This window comes from Gymnoscopelus microlampas, assembly GCF_963454915.1.
Source record: "Gymnoscopelus microlampas genome assembly, chromosome: 11".
Classification (NCBI taxonomy): Eukaryota; Metazoa; Chordata; class Actinopteri; order Myctophiformes; family Myctophidae; genus Gymnoscopelus; species Gymnoscopelus microlampas.
In genome coordinates, this window is record NC_139948.1 from 22,962,092 (window position 1) to 22,976,231 (window position 14,140).

Consider the following 14,140-nt stretch of genomic DNA (forward strand, 5'->3'; position numbering starts at 1 on the left):
CTGATAATTGTTTTGACCCTATGGGATCGAGCAGTATAGAAAGGGTCATGACCATTGAGCCATTGACCATATGAAATCTTTCATAATTGTTGTTCAGGATTGCTACCAAGTTCTTTACCAGTTGTACAAACGCAATGATAACTGAACAACGACAACTATACACATACACCTACCACGACAGCTTACAAACCATCCCCTCCCCTCTTCCTTCCATCCCTTTCCTCTCTCTTTTCTTCATCCCTTTGGTTGTGTGGGTTCATGTCTCATCAGTGCACGCTGTATGGATTCACACTCCAGTAAGGCTTGCCACTAATTCAAAATCCGGAGACTCACTCCCCAGAGTTTTTATGTCTCCCATTTCGCAGGTTTCCATGGACTGTTATTACGGACACCCCAGCCGCACCAATACAAGCTTTGAAACGGTGGTTCCAATGGAAATTAAGTTTTGAGTCATATCAAAGCATTGGTGTCTGACTGCCGTCACTAGCCAGTATACCTCCAAGTTTGAGGAATCATCTTTTAGTGTTCCGTCTGTAGGAAGGTTTGGACGACGGCTATCGCAGAAACCAGAGATCGGCAGTTTGATTCCCAGTACAGAGTTGGTGTGGCCTATCAGCTCTCGTCGGCGCTCATGGCCTGCACTGGTCTGTTTGAGCACCGATGTTTGACTTGCTCCCTTTTGGGCTATTCCACAAGATGCTGAAGGGCAGAGTTGATTCCCTCAAATGACGCTCGCTATCCCACTTCTGATACCAATGTAATGTACTGTGGGTTGAATCAGGTATGGTAACCTCTGGTGATCGGAATCTGTTATTTATAACACTGACAGCAATGTGTCTCCAAACTAACTCTACTCCTGATGGCAAGATGAGAGGGGCTGCTTTCTGCAATGTGACTACCCCCTACCACAATAACACAACAGAACAAAGGCGCGCCTTGAGGCATGCTGGGAAATCCCTCCTCTGCCAACTAATACCCTGGGATGGTAGTTATTTGGCACAAATTAATTATTTTGATTTAACTTTGTTCTCACTGTTACCTCTCAATTACTTATCCCTAAGTTATTTTTACACACTTGGGTACAGTGACATCGTAGGGATTTAATTCAGCACAAATCATTGCATCCATTATTAAGCCTCTCTCTCTAACACACGCACGCACGCACGCACGCACGCACGCACACACACACACACACACACACACACACACACACACACACACACACACACACACACACACACACACACACACACACACACACACACACACACACACACACACACACACACACACACACACACACACACACACACACACACACACACACACACAACAAAAGGGTAGCCCCACAACCAAAAATAAAATGTCAAAATAGCTGTTTAGGCCAATACTACAGACAACAGATAAAATAGAAAAGTGCGCTCCCCCTCTGAGCTAGGCTACGTTGCCTACCCAGGACCTGCACATTTTGGAAGGCAGTCACAGCCAATTGGAATGAAATCTGAAATATCTGACAGATACGTCTTGATCACATGACTACAGATAATGTGTATCGATTTGCGTGAGGTTTGGACAGTCTGCCTCATGGTGGAGCACAGGTCAATTTGAAGGAACCAGGGATCTCCATATATGGGTATAAAAGGGACAAGGACTGACAGATACAGAGATCTCCATAAATGGGCATAAAGGGACACAGACAGACAGGTACAACAGGTACTCTGACAAGGACCCTTTCATTATGACTCAGACATACGTACGTACGCTTAGCGCGTAGCGGCCCGAACTCTAGATGTGAAACTTCTAGTTTGTAAAGGTCATTCACTGCCATTCTTGTTCAAATGGTGTGGAAGTCAACCAGGATGAGACACGTTGCTAGGCATAGGTAATTCACCTTTTGAGAGTCACTATACTGTTCTTTTTTTTTAAATTACTGTATTATTACTTGAATACAAGTCATTTAGATTCACACATCATTCCTTACAAGTGTTGCAAGGAGAATCTTAGCTTGAAGAGGGCTTTCTTTTTAAAGCAATACAGTGAGTTACAGCTAAAATTGACAAAAATGTTCAGATACATTCTGTAACATTTATTGAAAGCCAAAAACACAATATCTCACGAAATTTGGGGGGAAATGGTCAAGGTTTGTTCAAACTATGTGGCTGATGTTGACAGTGGAGTCCATTGTCAACAACACCCTTGAACAATAGTAGGCTAACAGTGGCATGGTCCTTTAATTATCTTCATCTCTCTCTCTCTCTCTCGCTCTCTCTCTCTCGCTCTCTCTCTCTCTCTCTCTCTCTAATTGCCTGCTCATTCACCCTCATCTCCCTCTCTTTCATCTGTCCTCTGTCTTTGTGTGTCCTGGCGTGACAAAGAGAGTTGAGTTGAGGACATGTCTCCGTCTCTGAGGAGAGCAGAGGGTAAAACTGTTACGTAACTCTGGTCTGCATGAATGAACCCTGGGTAGGGGGAGGGAGGTTCAGCCATGTGTGCTTAAGTGTTTGCATTTTGTGAGAACGTATAGGAGAGAGTGTGTGTGTGCGCGTGTGCGTGCGCGTGTGCGCGCGCGTGTGCGTGTGTGTGTGTGTGAGTGAGAGAGAGAGTATGTGCGTACATGACTGATTATTTGCACATGTGCAAATGTGTGAGTGTACGTGCACGTCTATATGTTTTGAGTTGTATGCATGTTTGTGGAGAGCCGTGTTTTGTTTGTCTGTCTGACTGACTGTCTGACTTGTCAGTTTTGTTTTTGAGACATGTGGAACAAAGTGAACCATGTCTTATAAAATATTTGTAATACTTAAACATATTTAAAGGGTAAGTGATATATTTTGGTTAAAACAAAAAGGTTTTTGTTAAAAGGTTAAAGCACTATATTCTGATAGTAATAATTGCTATAGAATGTTTGTTCAGTAACAGGAGTCTCCATGTCTCTCCAGCTCTTTATTAAACAGAAAATACATTTCCAGGTACAGTAGGTGACAAAATGGCAGCCAATCAGCAGAGAGTACCCATTTATCAGCTTACATTTTGTAGTGTTCCAGTTCAAAATGTTTCTACTCATTTCTTTGTGTCATCACTTCTAATTTCACTTGGTTAATCTGTATCCTGTCTGAGTTCTCTATCCTGAGTGGATAAAATTGGTATCCTGACCTGAAAATGCATTTTCTGTTTAATAAAGAGCTGGAGAGACATGGAGACTCCTGTTACTGAACAAACACTCACAATATAGCAATGAGTACTATCGGAATATAGAGCTATTTAACACTTATTTTAACCAAAGAAAATCACACAAAATAACAAAAAATCTGAAAGGTGGTATACCAAAAGTATATATAATGTACCAAAAGACATGCATGTACATACTCCTGACAATGCCCTTGACCAAGTTTGCATCACACATGGAGTTCCCAGCTGCTTCACTGTGGCTGCTCACTGTTCCTTTAGGATGGGTCAAAAATCTGTGTCCGGGTATCTCAGTCGGTACGTAGAGCTCTCGTCTTTGGACCACAAAAAAAAAACGTGAAAGCATTCCACTGTTTATAGGTTATGTGTGATATGGTGCTCTATCGTACTTCCAAAATTGAGCTGGAGAAATGTTATTCATCACATTGTGCAAGTAAACCAAACATCCCAAGAATTGCTGTGCAGGCAATACTAGGGCAAATCAATCCATAGATGTATCCTTCAATAGCCAGTTATTCCACCATCTGCTATCACTTCCATTATTGTTCAAACAAATAATATCCAATAACAACTGATGAGATGATCAGATGAGCTGACTCATGCAACATTAAGTGACAGTCTCATTTGCTATACTGTCATATTGCATTTCATTTCAGAGCTAGTGTGTGTCATGATAAATGAGCTACCCGGCTAGGCTGTGTAGACTTTATTAATGCCGTGGGGAATTCAGTTTCAGCTTCACCCAGATAATGGCTGCTCAGAAGCACTTGGGAGGGAGCTGACAGACCACAAATCTAAGGCTTGTACCAACATTGATCAGGAAGAAGAGGGATCTGGGAGACACTGTGGGGGTCAAGAAGGAGCTGGGGGAAGATTGGAGAGTAAGTAAGCCACAGGACAACAGTGGGGGAGTTAGAAAGACAACTGGTCATACATTTTGGGTTACAAATTTTGTATGACATTTGGGAGTTTGGACAGAAATAATAAGTTTTTCTTGTGAAATCTCAATTGCAGATGAAGACAAATCCAACTTGTTAAATGTCGTAGGAACTAAAACAATACATTAGAGATTTCAAATGAATGTTCTGCTTCTAGTAAAATGTTGGTTGTTTCCAGTTTGCTCAATGCATGTGTCCGGCAGCATGCAGCAGCATTCCAGCACGTTTTCAACCTCTTCCTGAGGCTGAAGAAGGTGCCCCAGCTCTGGAATGTCATGGACATTCAATGGCCCATGGACAAAGCCTGCATTATTGTCCCAGTGCGTAAGAAGGGACCACGCAGCACTCTCCATGACTACAGGCAAGTTGCTCTGATGTCACATGAAGATCTTTGAGAGACTGCAGCGCCTCAAAAAAAAAGAAGAAAAAGACTGCAGCACCCCAAGCCCCTGGTGTGTGACTTCCTGGACCCCTTGCAGTTTGCATACCAGGCAAACATTAATGTGGACGATGCCGTTGAGTCGTGCTCAACCTCTCCAACAACATCCAGACACACTGGCTAGCTGAAAAGACCTTAGCCACACCCAGGGGAACACTTGTCGAAACCGGTCGGCGTCCCTTTGGCGGGTTTAACTTTCATTTGAATGTGTGTACAGGCCCTGAGACATTAAAAGGCTTTTTAAACTTTGGCTCTGCTCACTGGGAGTGTGCTTGGAGTTCACCCACGAGGCTTCCTTTCATCTAGCTGAAAAGTTCTCTTAAGAATTCTGATTTGATTATGCACGTTTGTGCCACAACTGAGCCAACCCATTGTGTTTTCTGTTTACTATCAGTACCTTGTTAGTCTCGCGTAGCCAGACAACTATTCCACAATCTCCGAATGCTACAGTATATAGCCTGGAACTACACCTCCCGAAATCCGAAAGAGGAATCATCAAGCTATATATGCTTTTGATTTATAGTAGGATACATTTGCGCGTCTGTAAAGACGAAACGGAAGTGGGGAGGAGGCTTCACATCCGTTTATATTTTAATCATGATCAGAGCTTCCGAGTCCCAGATTGTATGTACCGGAAACATTTGAAAATTGTGGGGCAACAGTCTGGCTGCGAGTACCTTGTCTAAACATCTAGCACATAACACAAAGTGGAGTTTCAAAAAACAGGTATATTGCGATGGTGAGCACTTACCTGCTTCATATGACTTCTCCAACACTTGGCCTGTGAGCTGTTTCTTGGTTTGCAACACTGTTGTTCCTCTTGACAACAGTCCTGTTTTGATGTGGACAAGCTTAAGTATATAGTATGTACTCCAAAGTAACAGAAAGTGGGGAAAAGGGCTCCAACATTAATGTCTTTGCACAGCATATTCCTTATGTCATGACAGCTAGGGGATAATCCTCATGTGATGCCCTACTTGGCGCTAGGCACTTTTCCCCCATGCCTCGCTGCATTCATATTGAGATACCATAATGTGTCTCTCTGTGAATCTGTCTCAGGTGAAACTCCTCAGTCATTAGGTGTTCTGCAGGTGAATCTCATGTCAAACAGGTAGCTGGCACATCCTTGCGTGAGCTAACTGTGTGATGTAACCTTGTGAAATGCTGATTAGTAATCAACTGGATGGAAATTAAATACTCAGCTGTGACATAGGCCCCTAAATATAGTTTGATATAGCTATGTATTGGATTATAACATAACAATATATTTTGTATTTTTAATTTTGTATTTATTTTCTGCCTATAATTCACAAGTGTTTAAGTACATTTCAAAACAGGACAACGGTATTGATGAACTCTTTTGCTTTTATGGCATGCAATAACTATCTGTGAACATCCACTCCAATTTGGTGACAATCTGATCATTATAATTTCCAGAGATAAAGCAGATAGACGTCCCTTTTGGTCCCTTTTTGGGGGAGGATCGACAACATAATTTTTTACAGAAGCATTCACTATACATAAACAACCGACAAGTTATGCTTTGATACACCTGCGGTAGAGGTGTCTCCACTTTGGTTCCTCTAGAGGCCTACTAGGCTAGGCTAATGAGTTCTACTGCCATGGTATTGGTGTGAAAATGAGTCTTGTTTAAGCACATTAGACATCACCATGTCAGCAGAGTTGTCAACATTTCACTAAAGTACATCCTGATCCTTCATATATGTTTCATTACAAAACGACAGTATTTTCAGGAAGTGAATCAAAATCATCATATTAATGACACTATGGTCCACTAATAACACTATACCACGTTCTAGCTATTCCAATTCATTTTTGATTATGACATCACTTACATTTACTGTGACACTGTGATTATCTCTACGGGAATGTAATTTCTAGCGTGAGACAGTAGAAGCTGAATGAATGGACCTGTGTCAGCTGATGTTGGCATTATAGCTACAGTACTAGCATGCTATTTTTAGACTGTGGCTGGCGGGCCTTTTTCGCTAGTGGAGTGGAAAAATCTGTAATGGATGTCCCATTCTGTCAGTCTGTGTCACTTTGGTAGTTTGTGTTTGAGTGAAAAGGGAGTCACACATACCAATGCACACACACGCACGCACACACACACACACACACACACACACACACACACACACACACACACACACACACACACACACACACACACACACACACACACACACACACACACACACACTTTATATCTCCATGCATTCGGCAATAATACCGGCAATAATTTGCTCTGCTGTCTCTCTTGCAAAGCACGCCAACTGTGTTCTGTGTTCTCAACATGTGTTGAGAGGGAGGGGCTACAGCATAAAAATTTGGGCATTGGTGGGAAGCAAAAACTGCCTTTATTACATCATTACCTTGCCAACAACCTCAATGCAAGTTGCTTTACTGAAGGGACTTGAAATGATGTTATTGAAGAATTTTTTCACAAATCTAGCAGTTGATATTATGTTGATAGTCAACTGCCTCACAGCTTAATTGCATGTAGCAGTCCCCACTTCTCATAACAAATAATTAATAGTCATTTTCATTGCAAGAAAATGCAATCTCTCTCTTGGCAGAATATGGTATTGTGGACAGCATCAACATTTTCTGGGAACTGTTCTTTGAAGCAAATGTATTCTTATGGCAGTAATTATCTCTAAGTCATTGATAATGTCCAAATGATTAAGCCCATCTGGTACTTAAGCAGGCTAACACCACAGATCAAAAGTTTGCATAGTGTCATACTAATATCTATTGAAGTCAAATAGCATTAATTCGGCAGAACTTGTCAGCTGACTGGTGTGGCGGTGGAGTTCTGTTGGAACAGATGTCTTCTCCTGACCCAGAGGTCACCGATAGTCTAGTTCAGTGGTTCTCAAAGTAGGGTCCAGGGACCATCAGGGTTCCTTGAGAAGGTCCAAATGGTCTGTAACTCCGAGAGTTGGGTCCTTGAAATTAAAATGTTTGAGAACCACTGGTCTAGTTTATTTGGTGGAGTAGAGAAAACACACACAAAGAAGCCAGAGGGAGGTGAAAATCACTGCAAGTGGAGAGTGATTAAGAGCATCATCAACTGGAAAATATGTTTTGAGTACAAAATCAAAGCTGTCTCATCAGACCATGATTGCTTCTGTGGGCAGGAAAACATCTCTGGAGAAGAACCCAAACATAGCACACTGAAGACTCATTTATACTTTGTCGAGCAACCCTTTTGACAATTGTCTCTTGACAAATTGTCATATTTTTAACAGAAAAAATAACTTATTACATATACATTGATTTCAAATTTAAGAAACACTCACACTTGTATTTCTGTTGTACTGTTGGGCGTGGGTTGAAAGAGTACGATAGTCAAATACAGTACTCAAGTAACGGTACTGTTACATTGATGAAAAGTATTGAATGAATTACTCATGTAAATATATACTTAGTGATCTATCTATCTATCGTGATGAATGGACACTTAAAATAACATACAAAATGTTTTTTTTGTGTGTTTTTTACTCCAACAGTATAAGGTCCTAGAGATTGTTATTTTAAGTATCACCTGTGTTATCTGTATTTCTTGTTATCTCTGTGTTTATGTTTGTCAGTGTGGTACCATATTGGAAATAAATAAACTAAATTTTGTACAACTCAATCTTTACACCCCACCCCCAACCCCCCGTCTCCAGCTGGCATAGCATCAGCACCGGTGTATTTTCTGCGAACCTACGACAAAGACAGATGGAGTCGGAAAATTGATATCAAATTATTTTATCATGTCGAAAATGAATGTCACATAGCCACATACACAAACAGCATAGACCCGAGATGCCATTCTCTGATTGTGCCATGAATAAAATTTCTCACGGAAAAAAAGAAAGAAAGAAAGAAACACTAACCATGCCCGTTACAAACTCATGACCAGCATTACCGACAAATTCATCAGGCTCTCACTGTTAAGTGCTTGAATCCACATCTCATTCAGCTTTACATTCAACACTGTGCTGTGCCAAAACAAAACAAAAAACATGGCCGCCGATCAAACAGAGAGAATTGTCCACTAGTACAGGAAGGTTGTGATGTTTCTATAGGCTAATACAGTACAGGAGGGAGGGTTGGTTGTGTGGATTACCGCATGATGTCACAGTACAGCAGGGAGGAAGCCGCAGGAGGGGACATGATCACCAAAGGATGTAGCGAGGGTGGGGTGGTGGGGGTGGGAGGGTGTCCAGAACTCAGGGTACAAGATCTGGGGTGCAATTCTAACAGGCAGTTGAGGGGCGCTGCTAGCTCCAATGATTGCATACTATTAGATTACTATTATAGATTTTGATGCATCTAATGTCTGGGCATCATAATCTTGACCCTTACGCTCAACGGTTGTTAATAACCATGGAAACCATGTAACCTATAGGAGATCAAGCTCAATCCACAGTTGTGTTAATTACGAGTCACTGCAGTGACTTACATGTAAAGCCAATAGTGCCATGTGTGAATGTCTTTACTGGAATGAAAGATTTGTTTTACATTTTAGACATTGGCCAGTGGTGGATCTCCAGTTACGGCCCCCGATGATGCCGCTGTCCTCTCCTGTTTTTTTCCTGGGCAGAATGTGAAGGGAGAGAGTATGTCTGCTGTCCAACGATAGTAGACAGAGAGCATGGTGGGGTATTTCATGCTGCTATTTCATGTTCAACAGTACAAAATAGGTACACGTGAAGCAGTTATTTTCAAAGGTTTTCCATTCTGAGGACCCACTTTCTCTCTTTTCTCATGACCTAAATGCATTTTTATAGGCGATTGCATAGTGTCAACAGAATTCAGCCACTTTCTTTTCAAGGTTAGCATCTCACTACCTTATAAGTCTGCTTATGTGTTAGGCTTTTGAGTTGTGTAAGAGGCTATCGCCATTGCCAGTTGCTTCTAAAAAACTGGAATTGGCCAGTCATAATGTCAAGAGTTTTAAGGTTTACATTTTTATACAACAATTTCAGGTCACATCTGAATCTCTCCCATGGTCAACCTTGGGTCCCCAGCCAGGTTTTGAAAACCACAGCTATAGTGATTATCCATGCTTTTATGACTGATCACTCCTCTTCACTCTGGTACAAAGCAATACACTGAGGTATGAACAGTTGTTAAATCTCTTTTTTTTGGTTTCTATTTTGTGATTTTGTGTGTATATATATTTATATATTTTTTTAACTATTTTTTGTTTTTTGTATGGTGAAGCGTTTTCATTTAACAAAGAAAAAGTCATATTTCTGTGTTAACTTTATATCATACGGCAGATTTATACAACAATAGATGACGTTGGTCCTAAGCACTGAAACGGGGCTCAGAATGTCTTTGAACCATCTGAAGATTAAACGTTTAGGATGTGGGGCAAAGTACATTTGACCAAGATCAGCTTTAGGACCAACGTGCAGCTCAGAGCGATCACTAGAATCAAGCAGTAGCGGAGGGCAGGGTTTTGAACAAATCACTTTCAATTCAACCAGCTGAAGCAGAAATGCAAGAAATCTTTCTTTCAAGTTCAGAAATGGAAAGAAACCTTTGCCAGAAAGTATTAGACAATAACAGAAATTTGTCTTAGAATACTCCAAAAACGGAGTCGATACCTTTAATTGGTGAGTTTAGTTTTTCGGTAGTCGGTAGCGCTCGGTAATATTGCTTTAATTAGCAAATTTCGGAACTGGTTGGTTTGAAAGTCAAGTGCAGCCCCCTCTGACCCTTGTGAGGGTGATATTTGAAGACAAGCTATAACTGCACCAATGATGGTCTGAAAGTGCAAACAGAGCCGTACTCACACCGTAAAGCATTGACACAGATAAGACAGACATTCACTTACCGATAAAATCATACGCAAATTAAAAACAACAAACAAGAATAATAATAAAAAAAGACAGCTCAATATTTTTTCATCTTTTTTATCCAAATTGTGAACTTACAGTTCAGTTTTACTCCTGCTTTCTCTCTCAGACGTTAAATGTGGCGAGGACTTTGAGCCCTCACTTTTCAAGAGTCTTTTATGAATATATATTTATATATTTATAAAAACTTTATCGAGCACTCTCTGTGATGCAAGCAGGGGTTTGCATCCTCCCCTGCTAAACCTCTCCTTCCCCTGAACCAGACACACGTATCAAACCCCAGATTAAAGCCTGACTTATACTTAGCTGCGCGTGGGTGTCGCCACCAAAACTAGGAGATCGACGAGCTCGCAATGCATTGCGTTGTGAACTTGTATCCGCTATCGTCAGCACAACACCTGCGTGCAACTAAATATAAATCAAGCCTAAGCCTAAACCTAAGTCTAAACCTATACCTCTCCTTCCCCTCAACCAGACACACATATCCAACCCCAGATTAAGCCGGACAGCAAACACTTGGTGCAACAACAAAAGCATCAACATCAATATAAACATCAACAACAACAGCAACAGCAACAACAAAGAGGAAAAATAAAATATCTGGGACTTCACATCGTGTCATTAATCGTACAATTTGTATTTTATTTTACATTCCTCGTGTGGACATTTTCCTGCAGGGATTGTCACCTTTCTCCACCACTTATTAAGTGCTTGAATGAGCTGGGGTAGGTGTTGGGGAAAGACGACCTGTGTGTGTACTGTATGTGTGCGTTTGCGTGTGTGTGTGTGTGTGTGTGTGTGTGTGTGTGTGTGTGTGTGTGTGTGTGTGTGTGTGTGTGTGTGTGTGTGTGTGTGTGTGTGTGTGTGAGGACGAGGAGGTATACTAAAGGGGAAAAAGGTTTGAAATAGTAGGAAGGAATATGTAGGGATGAAAGGACTGGTAAGAAAGGAAGTTAATACCAAACCATGAGATTGTCAAATATACAATCACTGAGGTGGGTGGGAAAAACTTGGACGGAACGAGGATTGAAGTACTATAAGAGAGATAAGAGATATAAGAAAGAGAAAAAGATGTTGATTTACAAATGTGTTCCCTGGATAAATAGTATTAGTAGTAGTATCAGTAATAGTAGTATAGTTGTTGTAGTAATGTGGCCTGGCTAACTGTGGACTACACGTTGCATGAGAAGCTAGCTAGGTTTTCACGTCTTCAGAGTTGTTGCTATATATTTGGGCCAAGCAGCAGCGAAGGAAGTCTGCTTAGTTTTCACATTAAAAGATAAATGTACACCTGACCTCAATATTACGGGAGACTATATGACACATCTTTCCCTTAAATACGCAAACAATTGTCTGTCATAATAGATTGCAGATATTCTAGATTTGCGAGGTCAAGCTCAACTTTTGGCCAACACGGATGGGCAATTGTGGCCAAGCAGTTGTTTGAACATTGTTGCTTTATTGACGTGTACACTTTGTTGGCTTGAAAGGTTTGAATAGATTTCTGACCCACTGGCTCAGTATGTTGCCGTTTGTCCATCTACATCGCAACTGCTCTAAAAGAAAATCCATACTTCATTGCCACCCCTTACACTAGCCGACAATTATTGTCTTACTAGGATGGCTTCTTTACTGAGAATGGCCACTGAGACTGATCTGTTATCTCTGCTATGCTGGTGCGACTGATCATGGTTGAAGGCAGTGTGCTCTGTGGTGCTGGTGCGATTGGTTTTGTCTGAGATAGGAGATCGGAGAAAGGTGAACGCCTCTCTCCTGTGATCATTTGGCTGTGTGAGAGAGGCTGCACTGCCAAGTCAAATCTGATTTTGTTTGTCTATGTGACACCGAAGTAATCTTTTCACTGCTGTCTGAAAAGGGACAACGAGTGTCCCTTGGCGTGTTCATTTGTTCTTCTCTGAGACGGTGGTGAAATGATCTTTTCTGTGTCACACAAAGTGTTGTAGTGATATATGAAAATATAAAGGATGAACTCTGTAAACCATGAACGATGAAGTCGACGATCACCACACAGCGACCAAAGACCAATACATATATTTAATATCTATGTATATATTTCTCAGTAGTACTCATGTTTTATCTTCTTTAGCTTATTTTCTTAAACTTAGAGGACTCAGAAACTACCACCATAGCTTATAAAACTATGAACTAATGCAAAGAAGTATAATGCGATACCATCTTTAAAAGTTGAGAGCACTATTTCACAAAACGATGGGTGGCTAAAAAAGTGAGTTGAAGTGGAGAGTGGACTCTTCACTACATCCTCTGGTCACATAGATCAAACAAACCAAATAAATAAATCAGATTTGACCTGGGCAGTGTAAATATAGATTTGCCACTAATATGGCACTAATGCCACATATATAATCTGTAACATGTCTATATTCATATACATTTATATTTACGTAGATATAGTTCTATATGTGTATATATTATCAACCTCCATGAGGCACATTTATGTTGCGTAATTACTAAGCCAATATGTCCCTGTCAGAGCCATAACCTTGTCGCAGCATGGCTTTATTTCACAGTGATATAGTGTAGGAGTACGCTACACGCACAGCAAGACTGGAGGCCGCGGTTCGAGTCCTAACTGCACCTGCATGTACTGTATGACGACTGTGTGTGTGCACTGTGTTTAGCACCTGCACAAGTCAGAGAAGTATCGTAGAACTGAACGGAATCAGCTATTGCTGTATGTGTGTTACATCTGTGTGTAGACCTGCGTTTATTTGTGTGTATTTATGAGAATGTATAATACAGCCAAAGAAGTGGTAACTTTAACTGCATGGTTGTGTGTGTGTGTGTGTGTGTGTGTGTGTGTGTGTGTGTGTGTGTGTGTGTGTGTGTGTGTGTGTGTGTGTTTAGTCCTGTGTTTTACAGCACATCTGAATATGTGTTGTGTACCTGTACTTGTGTGTGTGAGTTCCTGCATGTACAGTCAAAGAGCTTATGGTTCATATTGTTTTCAATACGCTGCATGGTACTGTAGGTAGATTAGTAACACTGAGAATGATGCTGGCTTTCTGCCAAGTCACAGTCCTGTTGGGTACAACAGATATTATAGAGACAGTAGTGTGTGTGTGTGTGTGTGTGTGTGTGTGTGTGTGTGTGGTGTCCATGTACTGTATGTATTTGTGAGTGTGAATGTGTATTTGCATGTGTGTGTGTGTGTGTGTGTGTGTGTGTAAGTATTTGTGTGGCCAATGGACGGCTGAAATACTTACGAGAACGTTATTGTTAAGACTGCAAGGGAGCAGGGAAGACAGACAGGTGGGGTAAAAGAGAACAAACTGCGGGATAATATAAAGGCATAGAGGGTTAAAGTGGGGCATAAGGAGGTGGGTACAGGGTCTACTAAGGGATACAGACATTGTAGTTTTAGTGCAACAGAACAAAACCTGCTGGCAAATTGGGATATGGTGGTGGAGCTTATTCCAACAGAGTTCGACTGGTAACTGGGACGTTTGCTGGGAGGACAACGTCAGTCGGAGAGTCAGTCACGTGAATGTCTAGGCTAGGTTTGTCCCTCCCAGGCATCCGTCCCTGCCACAGCGGCGAGGGAAGAAACAAAACAAAACACAAACGAAAAACAGAGAGGGATCCGTATCAGTGACGCCAGCATGGGGGAAGGAGGGCGGCATTTGAATATACGCGTGGCAGTTTTCTATAGGCTT